This window comes from Corvus brachyrhynchos, unplaced genomic scaffold (assembly GCF_000691975.1).
Source record: "Corvus brachyrhynchos isolate BGI_N302 unplaced genomic scaffold, ASM69197v1 scaffold36, whole genome shotgun sequence".
Classification (NCBI taxonomy): Eukaryota; Metazoa; Chordata; class Aves; order Passeriformes; family Corvidae; genus Corvus; species Corvus brachyrhynchos.
In genome coordinates, this window is record NW_008238441.1 from 924,119 (window position 1) to 930,031 (window position 5,913).

A 5,913-nucleotide genomic window follows, 5' to 3' on the forward strand; every position below is an offset into this window, starting at 1 on the left:
CCTCCCCCAAAAAAAAACCAACTGTAACTTCTTAACTTCTTGTAAAACACTACATGACCTTTAAAAGGGTGTAAACAACAAATGTTTAGTGGTTAACAGAAGGGGGTCAATCATGGATAAATAATAAGTCTTAATAACAGTTTAAGTAATTAACTCATGCAAAAGCCAAACCAACAACTTTATAAATGACAAAAAGGGTTTCTGTTCCCACATCTAAGGATAAAGGAAACAGGCAGGCTGGGAGAGGCCTCCTCCACTATGGGCATGCTGGGCATGCTGGAGGGCTGAGTTTTCACCTGCTGACTGCCTCCACCTCTCTGCCAAAGCAAAAGGATGTTTAATTGGTATGGAAGTAAGCCAGCAACATCCTATATCTTCTTTTCTCTTCCTAGAAGCTCACAGGGAGGGTGATTGGGGATTTGATCTTTGCAGAGATCGGAGATATTTTTTCCCAAAACACACATTTTCAGCCTACTCTGCTCATGCTCTGTCTTTTTATATTTTCCCTGTTTTTCATCTGCTTTCCATGTTTTTCTTATCATGACAATGGTGGCGAAAAATAAACACTGCAGCCAACAATGCTGTTCTAATAAAGCTGCAGTTAAAATAGCAAAGAGAATGCAAATTAAATACCATAACCATTTAGAAAACTGTAGTTTTTATTAAATATAAGTACTTTCAATCTCAGCTTTAGAACATAGGTGGATTCTATTAAGTTTAATCATTTTCCTGGAGGACTGCAGGGTAAAGGTGTTTCACAAATGCACAGATAACAAATGAGGGTGATTTTTAAAGAAAGCACAGAAAGGTGCAGTTGTTAAAAACATGGGTGATAAAGATGCTCTATTATTGACTCAACCTCTCTTTTCAAGTCTGCTTTCTTCTGTTGCTGTTCTCCATGGCTCCCAGAATGAATCTTTCAGAAACATTAATTATATATTTGTAAACATAAACACCAGTAAGCTTGGCTTTTTTCAGGCATTGCAGACAGCTTTCCTAGCTTTCATTTTGGCTTCAGTCACAGCAGGATTGAGCATCTAGGAGCTGAGCCTTTGGGCTTGGACTTCAGTTCTGATATCCAGCCCCTGCTCAGCTGCTCTCTGTCTCCAGGGGCTGGAGATACAACATTTTTCAATATTTACAGCTTGCACCTGGACGTGTGAATGCTGTGGCCAAGTCTTTGGCCAACAGGAGACGTCTGCTTTTCTTTCAGGTTCTTGCAGGCAGCTCCTGTATGTAACCATCCAGCTGTTGCAGAAACCATCCTGTGGCCACCTGGTCTCCCAAGGTGTCAGCTTTTATTGCAGTCAGTACTCAAATCCTTCTGTGGATCTGGACTTTGCTGACCATTCCCCAGGTAATTCCAGGAAATTGCCATCCTGGGGCCTCTTCACAGCCAGTAGCTAAATGGCACTGCGGTGAAAAACGAGGTTCACTCTTTGTATAATTTTAAGAAAAGTTTAATAAAAGGGACAATTAGGAGACAACAGGAAAAAGGGTATTATGGCTGGGTGCTTTGGCAGAGATCCAAAGGCACACCTCTACATCCAAAAGATCATCTTTAAAAGTACATCTCTTATTCCATATTCATCACAATCATGCATGATTCATAAATTCTTTGGAGTTTCTGTGTATCATCCCATCAACCTTATCTTCCTCCTTGGCTCCATTCCATCTCTGCTCCCTCCATAAATTCTTCTCTCTCTGGTTTCTGGTTTTTCTTCTTCTCTGATAAGATACTCCAGGAATGTGAAGACCTTCTCTGCCTATCTTTTCTAAATTGCCTACATAAGCAATGGACATTCTACATCATGTATTCCACTACAGAACCTAGGTAAAGTTTTTCTAACATTAAGGAACATGAAAAAAAGCCAACATCACAATACATTCATAATACTGCTTTACAGCAATATTGAGCAATGCTGCAGTTTTGTGAGTGTGGCTGAAGGTTGACTTGCAGTACACCATAGCTTTGTGCTGCCTTCCAATTGGTTGTTGATTCTTCCAGAACCATCCTTTTCTTCGCAGTCTGTTCCTCTGGAGGACTTGTGAAGCTCTAGCAGTGTACAGACCTGATTTTGCAAAAAGCTCTGATGTTCCTGTAGTATTTTGCCTGCCAGTGCATCTGAACCACCTTTTCAGTTTCATTTGTTCTGAATTTCCCTTCTGAGAAAAAATCAAGAAACAGGAGATGCCCTTGCCTTTTCCTCTGTCTGGCTCACAGACCTGTGTATGCTGCTCCCATGAAGATGGGTTGTATCCAAGATCTCAGTGCTCATCATTTTAGGGCTCATGGAGTGCTCCAGTGCCAGGAATGGCTGCACTCCAGAAATGGCCATGCTGAGCTTAGGATTGCTGTAAAGCCTCTCATTTTGCAGGTGTTTGGTGCAGTGTGGGAATGCACAGCATCACCTGCACAGGAGCAGCAACACACCGGGAATCAAAGGACACCACAGACTGACATTTGCCACAGGAAGTTATCTCCAGCCAGAATTGGTTTTGAGACAAAAATACACCAGGCTGGATGGTGCAATTAAATTATGCATGATAGGGGGAATAAATGAAAATAAAAGAAAATTTTAAAAGTCCCTCTCTCAGGCTTCAGTCCACCAGTTCAGCAGCACAGGCTGAAAAAACTGAGTGTTTTATCCACGGTGGGTTTTGGGGCATAAGGAGTTTAAAATCTGTGTCAGTTACCTGATCAGAAATACCTGGTGGTGCCCACGTTTGGGAAGGTCTCCTGAATACGTGAAAAATTGTACACATATCTCAAACAAGGGCCCAACTCCATCACACATTTTGATTTAATTTTTCTAGCAGTCCGTATGCGCTGCATGGAGTAATTGCATCTGTGTTCTTTCCCAGTTGAGTTTAAATGAAGTACAGCAACTTTGCTGACACCAAGCCTGAGATAAACATGGGCATGTGAGAAGAAAATTACCTTCCATATAATTTCATTCTCTGTAAGCAAAACAGCAAGAAGGTCTGAGGATATTTTTCACTGCTTTATGATGAAAATAAGGTGAGAAATCAGATAGTGGGAACTGTCAGTGCTAAACATCATCATCTGTACATGTGAAGCTTGGAGAGTAGCTGTTAGTAGATCTTTCAAGGTTAATGTAACTGATCTTATTTTGTTGATTGAATAAATAATTCTTTCCAGAGGGAGTAGTTATAATCCAGAAGTTAACATGTCATTTCATCTTTGATTGTGCTCCTACAAATCTTCCATATAACCTCTCAGGCAGAAAACGCTGTAAGCTCAGCACTTTTTATAGAGGGATTTGTTGCAAATCAAACCACTGTGGTGTAGGAGCTGAAGGGAAATATTCCGATGATGCATTTTCCTCTTTGAAAATGCCAATTCATTGAAAATGAAACGTTTCACAGAACTTTAGCCAAGACATATGACTTCCTTATTGCTTTTCCAGTTGTCATGCTGAGAGTCCTGGGTTTCTACACCCACTCTCCTTGGAACCCTGGTTTGCATGTATCTTTTTAGATATCTGTAGGAGGTGGTAAAGGGCAAATTCTGTAAACCTGGTGCTGAAAAGTCCCCCTGTGGAACTTCGTGAATACACAAATATGACTTAGCAAGCGTAAGGAATGCAGAGTGGGGGCTGGAAGGGAAGAAAGATAAAGGGTGGCTGAATGTGTATCTTCTCAGCATACTTACTTCTCTGGAGTTCAGCTGGAATATGCTGCAAAGTGGAGTCACCTTTGGCTCTATGCACAGGGACAAAGGAAATACTTTCAAAGCAAGGCGTCTTTCCAAACTTAATCAGCCAAAACATTTTTAAGCCTCACCAATCCAGCTTACACAGCTTTTTAAACTCAATTGGTACTATTAAATTTGTAAGGAGGAGAAAGATACACAATAACACAAGTGTGAATATAGAGATAGCTTCAAGATATTTAGAAGTGCATCAATTTGCCTCTGAATGGACATATTAGTGAAAGAATATGGCCTGCATAATGCAAAATCTTTGCTTTCTCACCAGGTACTGCAAGAGGAATCACAAACATTAGAGAAAAGTCGGGAAGTCACAGCATCCCTTTCTGTTTTTCATCTTTGCAGAAGTCTATTACCGCAGGCCTAGGCCTAGGGCATATCACTGTGTCCCGCAGCCATAGGGAGGAGGAGGAGAGAAGATCCAGGAGACAGGAATTGTGCAGCAAGATTGATTTATTTAATTCTTTTACAAACTCTTTTATAGACATTTTTCTTCATAGTCTAATTGGACAAAGGATCAGCCACCCCTTGGGGTGATTGGCTAAAATCCTAAAACATCCATTGTCAAAATATTTTTCTACTGTACCATAAACAAGATTTTTCAAGGCTGCAGGTGTTTGGTTGTTTACATAACTCTGCTACCTCTTCTGTGAGAGAGAAAAGTCTCTCACGGACTTAGAAAATAGCAAGAAAATCCTTGCTAGCAGCATTTTTGTATCTACAATTCCCCCTTTTTGTTTGATAAGATAACAACTCTACTATTAATCCTAAATAGAAATTTACATCAGTTATTAATTCTAAATATGTCCTTAAGGCTTTAATTATCTGACTCCAAAACAAGAAATTTAAAGTTCAGTCTCTGCTTGTGGAAGGACCATCCCAGTCTCTGCTTGTGGAAGGACCATCTGCCTGATGGTTCACATCCTGGTATTCCTCAGAAGAGTCATTAGGCTGATGGTCTATATTCTGGTCACCATTTGAATGGTCTGCATTCTGGTCATCATTTGGAGGTTGTCTGTTCTGCCTCTGGTGCCGTAGGTCAGGGCAAACACATTTTGAAGGTAGCCACCGTACCCCAGTATCTGTGGAAACGCAAGCATACCCACGACCCCAAACGATAAGCTCATGAGGGCCTTCCCACTGGTTAGTGAGTAAATTCCGCACCCAGACTTTTGCCTGATTTCCCTTGAACTATTTCAGTGTATCACTTTCTAGGCGCAGACAACTCTATGGTTTTCAACAGGGCAGCTATGCCGACCTGTTGAGCTTGCTGCAGGATGCTAGAGGACAAAGTCCCCTGTAGGCTGGGATCAGAGAAGGGACCAGTCCCCATCAAAGCATCCATTCCCGCTGTCCGTCTAGGATCGGCAGCAGGGAGCTGCATATTCCCTAATGCGGCCTTGTCGGCCAGCTTTCTCCAGGTTTTCTCAAAAACTGTGAATTGTATAGGTTGAAATAGAATTTGACCTAAGTGTCTCATATCAAATGGAGCTAGCAAATCTGTATTTATCACCCTTATTATCTGCATAACCTCAGCAGAACCTAGCCCATGTTGTGCCACCTTGGATTGCAGATCCTGGGCAACCTTCCAAGCAATCACCTCATGCTTGTCATGCTCCCCTGAATTTGGGAGAGCCTTATACACTGGGAAAGCTTGGATCTCCCCTTTTGGGGAATCCCTACCATCTGGAACTTCTGGCACAGCCTGTGGATGGCATGTAACCAGCCTGTGGATGGAGTGTACCAGCTTCCCAATTACCCCCAGAATCCTCAAATCTATTTGGCATTCCAAGTGTTTCCAATAATTTCCAATCTCCCTCCTCCAAAGCTCGCATTTTAACTAAGAAGCGATTGTAGTGGGTCGGACGCACTGTTACGATGCAGTCCTGAAAGGTCCAGGGGCGAGACCGGAGCAGCCTTTTCCTTCACCGCCCGGCTATGGCAGCTTTATGCCCCGGGGCCAGAACTTCATCTGCCTCACGTCCCGACGAGGAATCATCAGGCAAAGGCAACTCTGAGATGCTGGGAGCGAACAGAGGTGGGCGGAGGGGGGCACTTTGGCTAGGCTGGCTAGCGGCAGAACAGACAGTACAGACTACAGCTGGCTGAGCTTCAGTTTGAACAGCAGCCTCTTTACGGGATGCCCTCTCCGCCGGGCCCCAACCAACACGGACGCGAGA